This window comes from Equus quagga, chromosome 4 (assembly GCF_021613505.1).
Source record: "Equus quagga isolate Etosha38 chromosome 4, UCLA_HA_Equagga_1.0, whole genome shotgun sequence".
Taxonomy (NCBI): Eukaryota; Metazoa; Chordata; class Mammalia; order Perissodactyla; family Equidae; genus Equus; species Equus quagga.
The window spans coordinates 34,131,084-34,151,712 of NC_060270.1; the positions used below are offsets into that span (position 1 = coordinate 34,131,084).

Consider the following 20,629-nt stretch of genomic DNA (forward strand, 5'->3'; position numbering starts at 1 on the left):
CTTATAATATTATAAACTTCAAACAAGTCTATATGCACACATGCATAAACAAATAAAACCTTGCGTGGCTACATTAACACTAGTATTTTAATTTGCGACATCACTATTCTTCTGTTCTCCCTTTAAAAACCACAGATGTGGTCACTCTGATTTTCCTAGGGAAAAACAATTAGGTTTTCCCTAAGCCACCACACTCTGAGGTTTGCAAAACTGGATAAAACTTGCCTACAAATTAGAGACTTAGAAGTTCTGTGGCAGGACATGAGCAAGTCTGGAGACGGTATGGTTGAGAGCTCAAACTCCTTTCTATAGATGGGGCACAGAAAATGTCCTGTAGTGGACTGACATCACTTATAGTTTAATAGTTAAAATCATCTCCATTCCACCTAACTTCCAAGAGATGAATAGTAATAACTATTTGATTTCATTCCGCATTTTGAGTTTGATACACAGAAATATTTTGGGGATTAAAAAAGGTATGAAGCTGTTGGGGCTGGTCCAGTGATGTAATGGTTAAGGTCACACGCTCCACTTCGGTGGCCTGGGGTTCACGGGTTCAAATCCCAGGTGCAGACATACACACTGCTCATCAAGCCATGCCATGGCGGCATCTCACATACAAAACAGAGGCAGATTGGCACAGATGTTGGCTCAGTGACAAGCTTCCTCAAGCAAAAAGAGGAAGATTGGCAACCCATGTTAGCTCAAGGCCAATCTTCCTTACCAAAAAAAAAAAAAAGAAGCTGAAATGAGGACTTCTAAGGAGCACAATTGTCCAGCGGAGAGAAAAAAATTCAGATGATCAATTTGTTTCTTTTGCTGACCTGGGTCACCATCAACAGACCTGATTTTTCCGTCAACACTCTGCAGCTAACTGACCAAGAATGAGGGCCTCTCCCAGACACCAGAGATGAAGCAGCTCATCTGACCATCAGGTACCTAACTTCAGTGGGGAAGAAACAAGAAGAAGAAGAAGTGGAGGCCCTGAGATAGGTGAGAGGTGAGGGAGGGGGACCCATGGGGTCACAATATGTGAGTGGCAGGGCAGAGCCTTAAACTCTGTTGGTCAGAATCCAAATCATTGCTGTTTCCTTTTATGTGACTCCTGACTTTTTTTTTAAAAGCCAAATTAAAAATCCCCCACTGACGGACCAGCCAGATAAAGCTATTGATACACAGGTTGCAGACTACAACGCCAGGAGAAAATAAAAAATAGATAAACTCAGCTGTTAGGCCATTTAATCCGAACTCCGTTCTACCAGCAAAAGATAAATTATCGTTCCACTTGGTATTTCTCAGCCACACATTTTCCAGACCCACTACAGTCCTTACGACAAAACAGCCATCACAACTAGTCTCTGTCAGACCACACACAGAAACATGTCACACTTCTGTGCCTGACCTCACACAGCAGAAGTCAGACTTGTGCCCTCAGCAGCCAGGTCTTAAAGAAAAACCAGAAGGCACCAACATACCATGTCATGTAGTATCTTAAATGGCAGGGGAAGGCAGGGCCAGTCTGTGGACATTTGCTGCTATTGATTAACAAACACTTGTTATATGCCAGTGAATATTCTAACCACTTTACAAAGATTAATTCATTTAACCTTCCCAACAGCCCTATGACGTAGGTACCAGTATCATTATTTCCATTTTACAGATGAGGAAACTGAGGCACAGGGAGACAGCTAGACAGTGGCAGAGCTAGGAACTGAATCTAGGCAACCTGGCTCAAGGTCTGCCTTCTTGACAGCCATGCTCTGCTGCCACTCAGTTGGTTTTGTCTGTCATGCTTGTTTGTATTGTTGGGGGAGGGGCGCCAGCACACCAACATGAATGTACGGTAAGAAATATGAAGGGCACACAGACCAACACACCACCCTCAGCACGACGGACACATTCTCTCCCTAAAGACAAGTTATAGGAGAGGCCAAGTCTTACTCAGGAGCCATGCTACTGATTTACTCTGAGAAAGCCCTGTCACAGCACCAGAAATATGCAGTGTCCAGGTGATCAGTGGTTTCTCTCTGTGACAGCAGGAGGTGGTCTTGAGAGAGTGAAAGTAAGTCAAAGGCTCAGGGACAATAGGAGAGACAGACCAAAGCAGCCATGTCCCCACAAGTGGTCTTGCTGAGGGGCCTGGAAGACACCCAAGCCAAGGCTGCTTCTTTCCTGAGTACCGCCAAGGCTTGAAGCAAAGACTCTGGTCCCCATTTTGCAGAAGAGGATACTGACGCCTCCAGTTTCGGTTACAAGTTACACTTCTATGCAAGGAAAGCACCTTGTTCCTCATGGACATCACTACAAATTCTCAGGACACAGAGGCCACACACGCAGGAGTGGAACATTCAGGCTCTGCCGTCAGACAAATCCAAGTTCAGATCCTGCTCCTGCCATTGTGTGAAGTCGTGCAAGTCACAGCCTGAGTTGTGATTTCCAACCTGTAAGATTAAGGAAGGATAAAATCCCCACCTCATGGGGTTCCTGGGAGATTAGGGGTTCCTGGGAGATTGGAGACAATGCTGGTAAACTGCCTACGATCTGGCACGTGGCAGTTATTATTTAAAATGAAAGTAAAAATAAAAATTGCCTCTTCCCCTGCTCTGGATCTTTCCCTTCCCTTGTGGGTGAGATAAAACGGATGGGCGGCTCTTCTCCTTTCCTCCTTGCTCTTTCAATGGCTGTCCTCAGAGTCTCCTGAGCACAAAATTCCCTAAGCCCCAACTCCTCAATCGTCAAGTTCTCTGCTCTTCCACACACTGGTGATCCTGCCTGTTGTTCCCCCTTTTTCCTAGATGGTTCTTTACCAAACTCCTATGCATCTTACAAAGACCAACTCAAGCGTCGCTGACTCCACCAAGCCTGTCTAATTATTCCCGCCTCTGTGCCTCAAGGGCACATCAATCATTACACTGTTGACAGTAAAAGATAGTTGAATAACCATATGCAAGGATGATACTCCCCAGCACACAGAGATATGGCAACAGAGGTTGCTAAAGTATTTAAGTATTTCCTTGCCCATTGGTAAAGAGCTTCTGTTTCGAGGCCCCCAAGTGTCCTTACACCATCCCATTTTCCCAATCCCTCCTTTAGGACTCCCTGAACCTCCCACAATCTGGCAATGGAAAGGTTCCCCCGGCAGAGCCGGTGCCTGTTCAGTTCAGGGTATTATACACATTTAAACATCATCTCCATCCACATGGACAACTTACCTACTAAACTGAATATTGCTACACAGACTTTTTGGAACAGGAGAGATACTAACTACTGGACAGGATGCTCCTTGGCAGCCAGAAGCACATGGCTCCTCAGCATCCAGAACACCCCGCACAGAGCAAGCTCATAAGAAATGCTGCATTGATTCACAAGGTCTCCTACACCGCTCGCTCCTCAGCCCTGGCCTGGCACCTAGTAGGCCTTCAAATAAGTATTTGTTGCCCAACAGCCTGACTGTGTGCAAATCTAAAGTCAGACCCAGTTTGACTCCCGCCTCCCCAGGTACACAGACCATCTCCCTGATCCCAGCTGCTGCGACTCCAGTCTACCCTCCCCCCTTCCAGTAACATGAGCTGGAGGCCAGCTCTCTACTCCACCCCTCCACTGGTCCCCTGATGCTGACAAATCCAGTCCAAACTCTCCTGAGGCTGGCACAGGGGTCCTCACTCTTGACCTCACTCTAGGAATAACGAAATGACCCAAGGAAACATGTTTCCTCAAAGCACACAAAAGATGTTAAATAAAGAAAAGAAGTTATCCCAATAAAAGTTAACCAAAGCTGTTAAAAACAGCTCCCTGTATTTTTAGCCTATTGAGGTTTTAAAACCTGTCACACATCAAATTAATTCACTTCCTCCTCCCTCATCATCCAGTGAAGTAGGAGGGACAGAGATTATTTTCCTTGATATTAATGATGGGGAAGTGACCTCTCCAGGTGACACAGTTGGTTCACGTCATGGCCGGGGCTAAATTCCCACCTCAGGCATTGCAATCCAGAGCTGTTTGGTTTCCTCGGGTCAGCTCATCTCATTATCGCACAATTTTACGGACCGGGATGTCAAAACACAACACATAACTCTGGCTCGCTGTCTCCTAATGCTGTGTATTCTCCTGAGCAGCACTTCTCACTCTCTGAAAGTTGGTCTTTGTTTACTTTGTTGTCTGTCTTGATGCGTAGACTGCAAGCAACATGAGGCCAGGGACTCTGCCTGTCTCCTTCATCACTATAATAGTCCCCAGCACCTAGAACAGAGCACAGCAAACTTGGCTGTGAAAAGAAAAGGGAATTTGGAGTCAGACCCAACACTGACCCTTTCCACCATCAGTTACCAGCAGCCTAACCACAGACAAATAAATAAACCTCTCCAAGCCTCAATCTCTTCATTCTTAAAATCCAAATAATGACACCTACTTCCCAGTGTGTTTGGGAGGAGTTAAAAAAACAAATATTCGCCAGGGCTCCACACAAGACAAGCAGTCTATAAATGCCTGCTTCTCGCTTTCGCTATCAGTCCCCAGCTGCACTTCCTTCATCCCCCACCCACCCCCAAATGGCTCCTTCTCCTTGCCTGCAACACTGGGGCCACAAATATGCCCTTCTCCATCTCTGAGTGTCAGCCCCTCTCAGAGATCCTTTCTGAGACAGGTGTCTGCAAGGGGGACCCAGGCAGAGCTCACAGCTGGAGCCAACCACATTTTCATGTCTGTCAAGCTCTGACCTACTTCCCAGCTAGACCAGAGCAGGTGATACTGGTGGTGATTCAGCAAGGTTTTTTTTTCTTTTTTCAAGGCATAGTGGACATGTGACATAAGGCAGAATCATGGACTTATGGAGCTCAGAGCTCCAGGGTCTACACAGCCCAGCCCATCAGCTCCAACTCTCCTATTTTTTAGATGTGGAATCTGTGTTCCAGAGAATGGAAGTATCTTAGCCAAGAGAAACCACCAAATTCCCCAAAGATCAGAAAAACACCAGCATGGCTCCAATTATATTCTACGAAAGGGCCCTAGCTTGCCTAACACCTTCCTTCATCTCAGAAATGATTCCTTTATGTCTCAGCTTAAATTCTTTCTGATTCCATTCCAGACAAATGTATTCTCTCCATTATTAAATATTCTGCATCTCTCTATATGATGGAAAATTTCTCTAATTTCCAGCCCCATGAAGTACAGTTTACACAGCCAGAAACAAAATTGCAAATGTTTTAAATTATAAGAGATAGCATAAGAAAAGAACAATGGACTAGAAACGAGGAAATGCGGAGTCTAGACTTCGTTCTGCCACTAGCTCCTTATATGACCTTGAGTGAGCCCTTCTTCCCTCCAGGTCCCCTTTCGCTCATATTAAAATGGGACTGTTGGACCAGATCCACTCCAGGCTGTGATATTCTGGACCTATGTGTCTCATCATCACCTTCAATACAATATTATCACCTACTATCCAAAATAATTAGACTATGACTCATTAAGCTCAGAATTTTTCCATAGTGCAACTGGATATATATCCTTTAGCATATAGCGACAAGTATTCATCAATGAATTGTAAAGCGTTTCAAAGACAAGGGTCCCATTTTTATGTAATTATGTCACACAGACTTTGTAAATACCACAGAGTAAATATTGCCAGACTGATGAAGTTTTATAGTAATGCAATGCCCTTGGGTGACAAGAAAACAATAAGACAGTCTCTTCACTATCTCAAAATGTACCCTTCTCGTGACTGTGGATTTCTTTTTTTTTTTTAAAGATTGGCACCTGAGCTCACAACTGTTGCCATCTTTTTTTTTTCTGCTTTTTCTCCCCAAATCCCCCCAGTACATAGTTGTATATTTTTAATTGTGGGTCCTTCTAGTTGTAGTACATGGGATGCCGCCTCAGCGTGGCCTGATGAGCGGTGCCATGTCCACGGCCAGGATCCGAACCTGTGAAACTCTGGGCCACTGAAGCAGAGGGCAGGAACTTAACCACTCGGCCACGGGGTCAGCCCTTGTGTATTTCTTCACAGTGGTCCCTTTGTTCTAATAATCCTGCCATTACTCAAATCCCTTCCTTATAAACTATGTGTAGAAGCAGTTGTATATCTTAGAGAATATTCCTAATAGGAGTACCTCTTTGATTTTTGAGAATGATTTTGATTTTTTCAGCGGTCACTGAGAGAGAATTCTTGTGAATAAAGGAGGTGATCCAGTTGGAGGTGACCATTCTGAGTAATACTTGGTCAAAAAAAAATTACATAAAATTTTTGGGTGATAAAGAGAATCACAGGCATAAGTCGCAGAGCCTCGGCTGGCCCCATAGGACTCAGTGAAAGAGGGCGATACTCAGTGGATTCCTAGGCAGTACCACGTTTGCAGAATCTGCAAACCTTCCTAAAACCTTCCTAAAGCTGCCAAGAAAACCCAACATGCTGATTCAGAAGTGGTAACTCTCTCCCACTTCCTACTGCTCCTTTCCAAAATAAAACTTTTTTAATAAGTAATGCCAGATGATCCCTATTAGGGTCTAACACAAGCACAGTCATTGGAATATGTCCTCAAAGATGATGACATGGGCTTCCAAGTTTTCTTTCCCTACTAAGGAGTCATAAAATAAATTAATCAAAAAGGTCTTATACATTAAAATGTTCATAACAGTGTTATTTATAAGAGCAGATAATTGGCAATGATGCATAGGAAAAAATATTTAAATGGATAAATTTTAAAAATAATAATCCACTCAATGGAATATGAGAGTGGCCATTAAAAATATGAGAATTATAAAATAATCTAGAAATGTTGATGAATATTCAATGAAGAAAGAAAAGAGCAAAAAATCTGCCTAATAAGAATATGTATAAGAAAAGATTGGTGGATAATATTTTAATAATATATCTTATTTTGAATAACAATGATGATAACTAACAGCTAATGCCATGACTCAGGACTCCTCCATGATAGCCTGGAAATATCTGAAGCTGTGATAAAGACACAGGGGTTTAAAAAGAAGAAAGCAATCAGAAACTCCAGAAAAAACAAAAGACTGTATAAGAAATCATGACCCAAATTTGGAGAAACCAATCCAAAATAAAAGATGGAACTTCAAGAAAAGCAGAATATACTCCAAGCAGGGAAGAGAACAATTAGAAAGACAGAAGATACACAGGGTAGAAGATACAAAATATGGTATAAAAGTCTTAATTTAAATACTTAATTTTCTTCTCCCAATCAAAAAAATACAACTTCAAACTCCAAAAATATTTCTTTAAAAAAAACAAGAAGCTAATTGTAGAAATAAAATAAATAAAAGCCTGGGGTGATTTTGAACAACGAGAGGAAAATTAGAAGAATCTATCAGATTTTGATGCTAAGAGAAAGTTCAGTCCCCTGTGAGTGGCTTAAAGGTGGTGACCTCAGAACCCTAGAAAAGGAAATGAAACCACAGCACATGACCAAGGCCTGCATTGAGCAATATTTACCTAGAAATCATAATGTAAATGCTGTTGATTGTTTTCAGCTTTTGAAATCAACCCACTGACACGGCACAGAAAACTCAGTTATGGTTACAAACCATAGACAAGTGCATAGATACGTGTTTTCATCATAAATGCTGGGGATGCAAAAGGTAACCTAAAACCTAACTGACAAATTACAAGAGTAGAGGTGAGCGAGGAAAGATAGTGAGAAACTGCAACATCTTCACCCTACAAAATGGTGAGTGAAGAGACACTAACTCAAAACATAAAGGCAGAAGCATGTTATCCGAGACATGACAACAGGAATTAAAAACAAAAAATGGTTACCAGTGGGGGAATGGCACTGGGATGGGGAGAGATGGGACAAGAAATTCTTGTGTTGTTCATAAATGTTTCTGTAGTATTTGATTTTATTTTTGCTGGGAGCATTTATTTTAACATCTTTTAAATAAAATATTTCAAAGAAAGGAATAGCTACAATAGCATGGCCCAGCAGTCACAGAAGTCAAATGTGAAGGAGCTTTCTTGGGAAGCTCATTACAAAATGCCCCTCTTGTGGAGGTCGCTAAATGCATGATGAGGTCCCCTTTTGAAGTCACCTTGCTGCCTTTTAAAAACTCCCCTTTTCCCCGTCTTTCCAAGTTCTTTAACTCTGTCCTAACACGCTCCTATAACATTTTGAACACTCTATGCCCCTCATCTCTCTTCGCTGGCTTCAAAATAAAAACAGTCCCCACTGAAAACTTGAAAATGTACAGAATCCCTGAGGAAACCCCAAAATCAACAGACAGTTCAGGCTGTGCAGTCCTGTGGCCTAGAAGCGCACCCAGGCCTGGAGGTTGGAGCTATAATTAGCTGCTTCTGGGCAGACAACAAGGACTCCTGTTCCCTGGAAAGGAGGTAATTAAAGGAGGCAGATTTAGGCCTGAGGTGGTAAGTCTCAAGGAACTGTGGCTCCGGGCAATCCCAACCTGCACCCTGAATGAGGAAATAGGAACCCGCAGGCCTGACACTCCGTTTCTAAACCATTTATTCTTGTCCTCACCAGTTTCTAAAGCCAGAGGAATGCCAGCCATCAGCCCCATCACTTCTTTTTTTCAGTCACCTAAGACCCTTTACCAGGCACCAACTATGTGCCAGGCATGTGCTCAGTGCTAAGGAGGGGAGAGATGAATCAGACCTGAATCCTGACTCAGGGAGCTGACAGATGAGACAGGCATAAACAGAACTCATAGCACACAGCACTAGACAAAAAATGATCCACATCAGGCCAGTCCAAGTGGCCTAGTGGTTGAGTTTATTTAGCACGCTTCGCTTCCGTGGCCCAGGTTCAGTTCCCAGGCACGGACCTACACCACTCGTCTATCAGTGGCTGTGCTGTGGCAGCAACCCACATACAAAAAGAGAAAGACTGGCAGGAGATGTTAGCTCAGGGAGAATATTCCTCACCCAAAGAAAAGAAAAGAAAAAAATGATCCACATCATGAGAGGATGGAAGGAGGCCACTGCCTACTGGGATGCCTGGGGAGGGCATCCTAGAAACCATGCAAAGGCTTGACCTGAACAAATGGAAATAATATAAACATATGAAAGAAAGGTGGCTTTCTAGAAGGCACAAAGTCTGCAAACTGTGCAGCATACAGGATGAGAGAGTTGTCCACTGTGGATGGAACAAGGGCAAGTAAAGAAGATTAATGTTCACAACTCTTATTAATTGGGTGCCTCCCCAGTGCTAGCACAGACTCTTTTTTTTTTTTTTTGAGGAAGATTAGCCCTGAGCTAACATCTTCTGCCAATCCTCCTCCTTTTTTTTTCTTGCTGAGGAAGACTGGCCCTGAGCTAACATCCATGCCTATCTTCCTCTACTTTATATGTGGGATGCCTACCACAGCACGGCTTGACAAGCAGTGCCATGTCCACACCCGGGATCTGAACCAGTGAACCCCAGGCCGCCAAAGCGAAACATGTGCACTTAACCCCTGCACCACCGGGCCAGCTGCTAGCACGGACTCTTCTTACCCTGCAACCACACTACACAGTAAGAATATTTTTCCCCCTATCTTACAGATGAAGAATCTAGAGCTCAGGGAGGAGAAACAACTTTCCTGAAGTCACAGAGCTGTAAAGTAACAGCATAAATTCAAAACCAGGCTGCTTTGGCTCTAAAGCCCAAGCCTTTTCTCCCTGTGCCACCAAAAGGAGTAGAAAATGAAGCCATCTCTGCAAACATGGCTGAGGAGATGGGCCAGTGACCACGTGCACACGTTTCTCCCAGCTCAGAGCAGCATTCTCATGAATGCTTCTGAAATCTTCTGGTTTTAGGGATTTCCAAAATTTCACGCTGCACCTATGCCTCTGTTTAATGCCTGCTTCTCATAATGTCCAATACCTTAGCTGTCACCACCTCAGTGTTTGGAGCCTTTCAAAACCTGGGCACTGATGCAGCATTCATCTCCCAGGATTTCACACTCCACAGGATCCTTGCTTTGTTAAGTAGGACGACATCACACAGCACGACCCTTCAAAACCCAGAGGTCTGAGCCTTGTCACCATGACCCTCAGAAATCAGGAGCTCTGGCTTCACGCCCCTGTCTCATATCTCAGCATCCTGAGACCCTCCAAATACAGCCAGGCCCCTCAGGTGAGTGGCCCAGGAGAGCAGTTCTGCCTGGCACATGTCTCTTAAAACACGGCACAGGGAGGTCTGCCTGTTGCAGTCTGTGTCCACCTGCTTATTTTCCCTCCCTATCCACCAAAAAGTTTCCCCATAAAACCAATGGGAATGATGCCAAATTTCCTCTGTTCTGGAAGCAGAAAAGCAGCTTCAAATAGGACTGGATCATGACCTTGTCATGAAACAAACATTTGAGATCCAACTCAGCTACAGGATGGACCAATGTCCCTATTACACACAGCAATGCCACGATTCAGGGACATGGCTTTGATATCCTGTTCAAAAAAGAGACCCAAAGTCTGGAGTTCAACGGAAAAAACAGCCTGAGGGTTGTTCTCCCTCCATTACATCAGTTTCTCTCACCTCAGCCCTTGTATACACATGCACACTCCTGGCTCTTTATTTGGATATCATGAAACCTGAACCAAGGTTGGCGCTGGGATTAGCTACTTAAATATAGCTGTGTACTGCATGCCTCGCCCATGTTTCCAAGTTTGCTACACATTAGCAAGTGTTCACCTGGCTACCAGCTACCCAGATACTCCCATGAGAATTTTCCATGAAATTTCTTCTAACTTTTCCAGCTTATGAACTTAAGGGTACTTTCCAGGCATTCTCTCACCCATCCATAATGGGCTTATACTGGAACAGAAGGTACGAGGTAACTTACAGTGGGGACGAGTATATGAAGGCAGACAAGGAAAGTCCTCCACTCATACATCTGGCAAAAACGCATTGAGCAATTAGTTGGCGTAGGCACTATGCTATGTTAAGTACCTGGATACAGAGCTGAGTGACATGGAAGCCGCCCTCAAAATATACAGCCTATTAGGAAGGCACAGACAAGCAAATTATTAAACAAGGGTTGGCACAGCTAAAACCACGCCATCTACTCACAGTCCCCAGCCTCCTCTCGGCAGCAATGCCTATTTCCCATAAGCCAGCATTCCTGGACTATCCCAACAGAATGTTCAAACCTACTCTTCAGTCGTCCAGCACTTCTCCCGGCTGGAAGCAGTGGGAGGAAGATAAGGCACCTGATAGGTTAGCAATACACAGTGGAATCCATTTCATGCTGAAGGCGGGAGGGGGGGGAGAAAAAAGATAGAGATAAAAAGGAACTTTTTCCAAGAGCTTCAAGTCACTCTTCTTCCTTGGCTTCCACTTACTAGAAGGTACCAACGAGAAAGAGACCGAAGTCCTGGGAATTTCCCAGCTCTTTCTGGCTCCACACACCAAGGCACTGAATCCAGGTCTGCCAGCGTTGTCAAGATCAAGCAGAGCAACGAGAAGTGCAAAGCTTCTGCACCTCTACCCCACTGAGAGAACCAAGTCTCACCCACACCTTTCCCTTCACAGCTCCCTCTTCCTGCTGGGCCCCTGCCCTACCCCTCTTTCTGGCTCACTCCTGCTCATCCATCCTTAGGGGGCAGCTCAGCTAGCTCCAGCCACAGTGTCCACACAGCAAAACAAAGGGTTTAACAGATCCCTATTAACTTTAAGAAAAAGCCCGAGAGACTCATTCTTCTACTTCTTACCATCCAAAGCCCTCCACTCTAGAGCCTGCCCTGCCCTCCCAGCGCGCAGCTCAGTGGGCTCCAGCTGAAGGATGCATGCATCCTTCGAGTCCACTATTTTAAAAGCACAGTTCCCTGCTCATACAACCCACGCTTCTTCTATGCTCCCAAGGCACAACCTGTCCACTTTCCCCACACTGTCTGGTCTCAGATAGTTTATCTTTTCATGGGAGCATGTCCTCCCACCTCTACAAAATGGGGAGCTCCCTGTGGGCAGGCAGGTCCTCACACTCAGGACACTCCCAGACCCCAGCAGTCATGGCACATCGTAGGCACTCAGAAACCACCGCCACACAGCCCTCATAGCTGGAGGTGGGTTGTACAAAATCAAAAACCTCAGCACCTCGCTAGTGCCCAATCTATACATTTTTACCTAATGTACTTTTTACTGTTTAATAACTGGATCCTCCAATTAGATTCATAACATCTTGGCCAGTCGAACATCTGACAGATGTCACAACATCTGACAGTCTCCCACCAAGAGACACACAATCTCTCCTTGATCACCTCCAACGACCAGAAATCTTCCACCACTTGATGCAATCCACTCCATGTTTTGACATCTCTTACTATGTGTTCTTAAATATTGAGTTCAATCTGTCTCCCTGGGCTTTTTGGTTAAATCCCTAGGAGCAGCAAGTGACGGGGGACGAGCCCAAGACCAGCTGGGGAAGCGTGTAGCAGGACAACTAAGATTGTAGACTTTGAAATCAAGCAGAACCGGGTTTGCATCCCAGCCTCCCACTTGGGGGAAGGCATCAACTCCCCCTAGGCCTCTCATGGCTATTAAAGCAGTAACGGAAATATAATTCAGGCAGAGTGCCCGGCACAGCGAGCACTAGATAAAAGGCAGCTATCATGGTAATTAGTTCTATTCCTGTTTCCCATTCCGGCCCACCACGTAATCAGAGTGCTAATCACACCCTTGGCCTCTCTATGATGTCTGTACACACTTGCATAGGATGTCTCTGCAAAGCCTCAGCCAACATCCCATTCTGTTGGCGGCTGGTTGGAGTGACTGGAAGCAAGCACTGACCAGGCTTCCCATTAAAAACCCTGGCACTGAGGGGATGTAGCTTCTTTTGCTACCACCTTTAAGGGTGCTGTCCACCACTCTGCAAAGGTGAAGGAGGACGTGAGACACCGCAGCAGCTGCCTCAGTCACTTGGAGCTGTCAACATTGCTCAACACTCTCCAATCATAGCCCCAAAACAGGCCCCAGGAAGGAGGGCAAAGGTGGAGAGGGAAAGGGAAGAAGAATGCATGACTCAGTGTCTGTTCTCTACGCTTAGGCTGACAAGTCACTCACCGCAGTATGACATGTCTGCCTGGGAACACCAGGGAGGGTGCAACCTCTTCACCCAGTTCTACTTCCTACTCCTCATTGCAAGATGGCAAGCAGCCCCGCATGCTGAGAAGTGCATCCTCGGGCAAAAGACACAGCATCCGGGCCTGGCTTTGTCCTAAAATTGTATGACCTTGGGTGCCTCAATGACTTCTTTGAGCCTCGCTTTCCCCATGTATACAACAGGATACTGACCTAGACTGCTGGTTCCATAACCAGGGATGCCTGATGGAAATACCTAGGGAATTTTTTCTCAGTATTTGTGACCAGGCCTACCTCCGAGATTCTGATGCAGGATTAGGGTGGGGGGTCAGGCATGTATGTATTTTTTAAGTTTTCTGGCTGATTCTGAAGGCTAAGAATCACCAGCCTTATAGATCCCTACGTCTCCTTCCACTGAGACCATCATGCCTCACCCTTGGGAGAACGTATGTGAGGAGCGTGGCACAAGGCCTAGAACACAATTAAATGTTTGCTCCTTCCGCCATCCCATCTACCCCCAGCCAAAAGCAATGGCAGCCACTAGGCAAGATGGCAGCTGGTACCACACGTCAAACCAATTGTATTGGCCTACCAGGCCAATTCCTCAATTAGTGAATACCCATGGTCCATTCCCAGGAGGTTCTTACCCATGGCAAGAATGAGGAGGGGATGCCTAGAAATAAATATATGCCGCAAAGAGTGGAGGTGAGCTCTAGAGCAATGCTTCCCAAACCTTAATGTGCACAGCCATCACTGGAGGAAGTCATAAGGTGTAGATGCTGAAGGAGGGTTAGGATTCTTCATTTTTAACAAGTCTCAAGTAATGTTGATGCTGCTGGCCCATGAGATAAACCATGAACAGCAACGTTCTGAGCACAGGCATTTTGAAGAGGCAAACTTGCACACGAATTAGCTGAGCACCTACTAAGTACCACTCAGTACAGTACCACTGTGCTGGGGCTGGAAAGACAGAGACAAAAAGCCATGGAAAAGAAACATCTCAGCAAATAGTCACAATAAAACGTGCTTTGAATTGTCTATCAGAGGCATAGCCAAGGTATCATGGGCATTCCAGCAAGAAGCCATTAATAATATTTGGGTAGCATGAAACAGAAAACCATGAGGAAAATGAGGAGGTAGTTGCCTTGTGGAGGAAAACAATTACAAAATAGTACATACAGGATGCTCCCACTTTAGAGGCTAAAACCAGGTGGGCAAACTATATTTATATGCCCCACTAGCCAGGAATGGTTTTTATATTTTTTAAAGATAGAAAAAAAAAAAAGAGTAAGAAATATGTGACAGAGACTGTATGAGGCCTACAAAGCCTAAAATATCTAGTATCTGGTCCTTTACAGAAAACGTTTGCCAGTCTCTGGGCTAGAAAGACTATGAGACACACAGATCCAATTATACACCACGCTTCATATTGGTTATTGCAAGTGGCTACAGGTGGTTTTTATTTTCTTCGCTGTGATTTTCCATATGTTCCTAATTTTCTTCAGTGACCATGAGTTATTTTGAAATTAAGGGTGAAAAAAATTCTTGCTCCTTGTGCAAGCAATTTCATGTCTAGTAATCTGTCTTAGAAAATAATCAGAGGTGCAGATAAAGAATTTTGTGGGGCGGGCCCAGTGGCGCAGTGGTTAAGTTCACATGTTCTGCTTCAGCGGCCCGAGGTTCCCGGGTGCAGACCTATGCACAGCGTGCAGTCAAGCCACGCTGGGGCAGGCATCCCACATATAAAGTAGAGGGAGATGGGCAAGGATGTTAGCTCAGAGCCAGTCTCCCTCAGCAAAAAGAGGAGGACTGGCAGCAGATGTTAGCTCAGGGCTAATCTTCCTCAAAAGAAAAGAAAGAATTTTGTAAAAAGGGTGTTCATCACAGTGCTTTTTAAATGATGAATAATTAGAAACTCAAATGTCAGCTACCAAATAAAACAATTAAAAAATTATAGTAAAGTCTTAAGATGGAATAATATGCGGTCATCAAAACTTATATGTCTGAAGAATTCCTAACGCCAGGAGAAGGTGCTCATCCTCTACCGTTTGGTGAAATGGCAATATATAAACCTGCATATCCAGAAAGATGTCAAGTCAGTAAAATACAAATACACGAAAAGTAATGAAAAGAACTACTCAAGAATATTAAAAACATAAACAGCGCTTGTATCTAACGGATTTACGAGTGATTCTCATTTTCTTCTTTATTTGGTTCTGTATTTTTGAGATATTTAATTAGCAGCATGTATACTCTTAGAACAATACTACGCATAATAAAATTTGGGTTTGTTTTTGCTCTCAATTCTTCCTGAGGGATTGAGAGGAGGTTCAGGGGCAGAAGATAGCCATGCTGCATTTGCGGGATGAGCAGGCGTTCAGCAGATAGAAGCAAAGGGGCCTCACACCAACAGGAAAGCACACATTAAGACACAGTGGTGTGCAAGACAGTGTGACCAGTAACATACTCGGGGTAGCTGAAGCACAGAGTGTGACTGGCAGGAGACAACGCTGGAACCAAGGCTGTCAAGATGATGGCAGGGTGAAGTCACGCACGGGGTAGATTTTACCCACAGGCCATGGGAGATGGTGCGTGAGAAGGCAGGAGGCCAGCTGGGAAGCTGAAGGAGAAACGGTTTCCCTGAAGCAGAGTCAGATGGAGGAAGCCCATGCTGGGCAAAGCAGGAAGAGAACTGGTAAGTGTCTTCCACTCGGTTCCACTCACAAAACGGTTCTCCTTAATCTTCTCCCAACAGGGCGGTGCACATATTTGTCTAGACGTAAGATTCATTCGTAAATCAAACCAACAGGTTCTTATTGTCCCAGACACTGCTAGAGGGCCATTCTGACTTCCTCCTAAAAGTAGACCCAATCAACCCTCCATGTTGCTTCAGATGTTACTTCTGATCGTCAGGCACAGATGCCACACAAAGCAGAACAAGGCCTGAAGGTGCCATTGTCTGTCCAATGGGCCCAAGGCAGGACAAGGCTGAGTGGAAGAGAAGGAAGAGAAAGAAAGCCTCGCACAAGAGGGACAAGGAGAATGAAGTAAGTCAGGGCCAGGAGGGTCACTTCCCCAGCCGGGGGTCATGATCTCAGAGAAGAGGCTGCAGAGAGGCTGTGCTGAAGTTCCCTTCATGGCTGCATTCCTGGCAGGATGAGAAATGGGGTTCCGGTAAACCAGTAGGAATGCTGCTGGCAAAAGACTCTCCAACCTGCTCAAGAGGGCTTTAAATGGAAATATGAGAGCGAGGGAGGAAACTGTGAGGGCAGAGCATGAGCTGGGCAAACAACCGTGTCCCAGATATGGGCACTTCACAGGGGCAGGGGCTCTGCAAGCACAGGAGAAACCAAGGGAGAGAAACCAGTCAGGCCAGCCCTCCAAGCCCCCATGGCACTGGGACCAAGTCAGGAAGTCAGCTGGAGAGCTGAGGCAGGAGCCTGGGCAGACAGAGGAGCACTCCGATGGAGGGCTGCCCGTCAGAGGTACGGGGATGAGCCAGAGAGGAGGAGGCAGCGCAGAAGGAGGCCACTGTGGGAGGGCCAGCACACCCTTCAGGCATGTCACAGTCAAAAGCCCTGGGGGTTGCATCACATTCAAAAGCCCTGGAGGTCAGCATGCTTCCGTGATTAACAAGGAATGGGGAGAAATGTGCCTATGTAGGGCCCACATCAGTCCTTTCAAAATGTCTCCCTCTTTTTCTTTCTTGGTGGACAAACATGTCTGCATGTCCATAGAGTCACTGATGTGCAACCTCATGGGCTCTCTCAACCACCCTGCTGCTGGGACACTTCCTCCGCACATTGTACATACACACCCATCCGACGACACTTCACCCGCTGCCCCAGTTTGGTTTGCATGTCTGTTTCCTGTGTAGACCACAACCTCCTAGCCAGCTGAAATGGTACCTTATTCATCTTATTCACCCACTCCCTGGAATGGCCAACAAGAAACACGGAGTCAACAAACGTCCTTCGTTGCTGCCCAAGTCAGCTATGACCCTCCTTTTGCAAAGAGCAAAAGGTCTGACGAATTCTCACTCTGACTAACCAACGGTGTGAGCCACAGTTAAGGGAACCACAGAGGTAAATGATTACTAGAGGTTTAATTCCAACCAAGGAAGAGGAGTGTGACGCAGTGGGCAGAAGACAAACAGTGGAAGAATGATGCTGTATTGTCTTGAGTTAAGATCTGAAGAAAAGGAGAGTCTGAGACCTTGGAAAAACAAATGGGAGCCAGCAACCAGCAAGGTGCTTCACGTCGTCCTTGGGCGACAAAGAAAGGAGACTCGCAAAGGTGGTGGAGAAGGGAAAACATGAGTGATCGGGTACAGCATTGTACTGTAGTAACTGGGGTACAGCACTGGGGGAAACTAGGACCACGAGGGAGAAAGGAGGAGGAGCATGAAGGGAGGGGCTGTGAAGAGGAGGAGGAGTCACTTCCTATGGGCACTTGAGAGAGGACAGACTTCCCAGCATGGCTTGCTCTCCCCATCTGTGAAATAAGCTGAATCCTGAGGTCTCTCCAAGCACAGACTGGCTACTAAACAAGAGAGCCTGGACACACTGGGAGCTGCCTCCACTGCCATGAATCCCCTGTCCAAGGGAGACTAAAAGGGCCTCGCTCTTCTCACACTTGTGAATGAGGGTGCTGCAGTGTCCGCCCCATCAGAGCCCCCGGGCCCACCAGCGCCAAAAGCTGTATGGGTGTGAAAGTTAGAGTGTGAATCAGCCCGGGCTCAGCACCATTTTCGTGGACTCAAACGCTACACAATCATCACACAGTCACATCCTCCCAGCATCCCTGTCCTGCCTGGGGCAGCTGCTCTCACAATCCTCCCCAGGGATGACTTCCCTGAGTCCTGTGGGCAGCTCCATCTCTCCATCCCTCATTCTTCTCCAGCTCTCTGGGACTTCCCTGTAATACATCACTATGCACTTTTCTGGTATTTTGTAATCATGAATTGCCTTCCTACAGACAATGACTTTAATCCTTAATCTGGACAGAATAGATAACATCAGCATAATCACTTTCATCACTCCCATTTTACAGATGAGGAAACTGAGGCTGTGGGAGACCTTATCTTTATCTTTCCCAGGACTACTCCAAATTCTAGCCACGCCTCTCCCAGCTCCTGAACCAATCATGAAAGATACGGCAATCATCACTAGTACCTTTCTAATCTAATATCTTTGCTGCTAAATAAATCCAGAAATCAAGACGCCAAGGTCAATCCCAGATTCTAATCACCACACTGTCTTTCACTCTCCCGAGCTGGTCCAGGGTGCAAAACCACGAATGTGTCCCAAGGCCCCAGGGCAAAGCAGATGCCCTCACTCTGGCCAGATTCCCCAGCCATGCTCCAATGGTGGTAACCACCTCACTTCAACCAGTCCTAGTCCTGGAGGTTCTCCACGCGTTGGGACCCTAACATGGGAATGAGGACATCTCTCTTGGATTGCAGGCAAGCCCCTCTCTGAGCTAGCCTGCCCAGTCAACCATCACTGGACCAGTCCCAGGCCTGCTGACCCTTCCAACACTAAGCCTCAGGCCAGTCAGCTCCTCCTTCAGTAGGATTCATTCCCAAAGCTTGCACCTGGTAAACAGATTTCTACCTCTTCCCAATTTCCATCCTTCTGCTTGCTCACTATGCTCTCCAATTAGACTGAGTCTGCCAGCTTCCAATTACACCTTGGAGAGGTCAGGTGACTTACCCAAGTCCACACAGCTAATAAGTGGCAAAGCTGGGACTTGAACTCAGCTCTCCTAATTCTAAGCCTTGTGTCTGTTCCACTAATTCCCAGTTTCTCTCTATTGCAACACTCAGGAAGCCACTTGTGCATGAGAGGGTGGGGGACCACATCTTATCCTCTCCAATAATAATGATGGCAACAAGAGCTAACACTCACAGAGTGTGCACTGAGGGCCAGGCACATGCTCACTGCTCTACGGGCTGCCCTAGGAGGTGTTACTGTCCTCAATTTCAGTTGAGAAAATGAAAAAGTAATTTACTCCAAATCTGACTAGCTGAAGTCCATCCCTTCAAACCACCACAGCACTATACCACCTCCAGTTCAAAGGCAATTCCTAGTGCATAGCAGTGGTCAAAAATACAGGTTAACTGAACAAGAAAATGTAGTTGGAGATAGCCCAGTGAAGGCCCTGGAAAATAAGTTTATGACCAGATCAGTAAAGCTGGTGAAACCTAGCTATCACTCTACAGTAGAACCAAAACTAATATTTCTCTGGGACAGTCTCTGGTCAAGGTGTGGAACAGACTGTGAGCCAGGATTCCTGGTTTTGACTCCAGCTTTTTTCCTGACAGCTGTGTGACTCTGGACAAGACCTTTCCACCTATGTCAGGGTCTCATTTGTCCATCCATCACAAACCAACAAACCAGCAGTTGGACTAGGTCAGTGGTCCTCATCAGCATTGGCACCACCCATGAGATTGTCAGAAATGCAAATTCATGATCTACTATGTCAGAATCTCTGTGATGGGGACCAGCAAACCTTCCTGGATGACTCTGATGTTTCTTCGAGTTCAAGAACCACCAGACTAGATGATCTCTAAGATCCTTCCAGCTCTACCACTCTGAGAACCTTAAGCTTTCTCAATTTAGCATCATCAAACTTCTCCCAATTTTGCCCATCTGATTTCGATCTGGCATGAACTTAAGTCAGCTGGCTCTCTCGTCTGGCCATGCATGACGCTTCCTCCTGTGATTAATCCAGAAGGCCGCAAGAAACACAGTTTACTCCGCTGCACTTCTTTTTTCCATTTACCACCTCAGCGGTATGCATTCTGTCACTGTATTAAAAAATAAAAGTAAAAACATTAGCAAGGAAGCCCAACCACGATCACTGTGGCATCCTGGCACCATCCTTTAAAAATTGGAAAAGTTTATCCCAGAGGCAAGTCAGTAAAGAACTGCCATAAAATCTAAGACACGGGGCCTTTCTAAACCCAGTAATCTCCCTTTTGCACAAAGCCAGCCAAAGGAGTGAGAGAGCATTTGCTTGTACATCAATGACACGTGGAGATGAAACAAACCATTTCTTGATTAGTCCTTATGTGTCAAAAGACAAAAAAATCCAGATAAACCTTACAAGTATGAAAACGAATCCCAAAGAGTACCATTTTCTCTGTGCAGACTATCAACAAATGGACTGTTCATTGCTGCAACCCTGAAATACTGCCTGAAAGTCTAGCGCGGAATGAATGAATAAATGGATGGATGAATGAATGAGAGGGCAACTTCTCAGTGCTGGTAGAGGGGGGGTGTGGAGATGAGCAAGTTAAAATCTTACTCTAATGGAACTAAGTTTTAGGGTTGTGCGGGCAGTGTCAAACCTGTCCACCCATCCATCCATCCATCCATTCATCCATTCAACAAGTGTTTGCCATACGTCTGCCAGATTCCAGGCAGGACTAAATGTCTTAAAGAAGTTAAAAGCCCCAAATAAGATGAGCACAAGGATAACTACAATAAGAGGTACAAAGTGCTCAGGGCTGGGCAAGCAGTACAGATAAAGCTCCATGGGAGATCATCCAAGAAAGGATTATTTCCTGCTTAGGGAAAATGGTGGAAATCAAGGCCAGC

The 20,629-nt window shown here is 45.6% G+C and overlaps 1 protein-coding gene across 5 annotated transcripts in view; it reads right to left on the reverse strand.

The window, feature by feature from the left end:
* Window positions 1–20,629, reverse strand: part of LPP (LIM domain containing preferred translocation partner in lipoma) — a 653,489-nt gene that overhangs the window by 611,263 nt on the left and 21,597 nt on the right. The window contains exon 1 of one of the 5 annotated variants that reach the window (XM_046658565.1): window positions 3,975–4,082. The exons of the other annotated variants lie outside the window; for them this stretch is intronic. The gene's annotated coding sequence lies outside the window, so the exon portion shown is untranslated. Of the gene's footprint in view, window positions 1–3,974; window positions 4,083–20,629 lie in introns of those variants that run through there. 5 annotated transcript variants of the gene reach the window in all.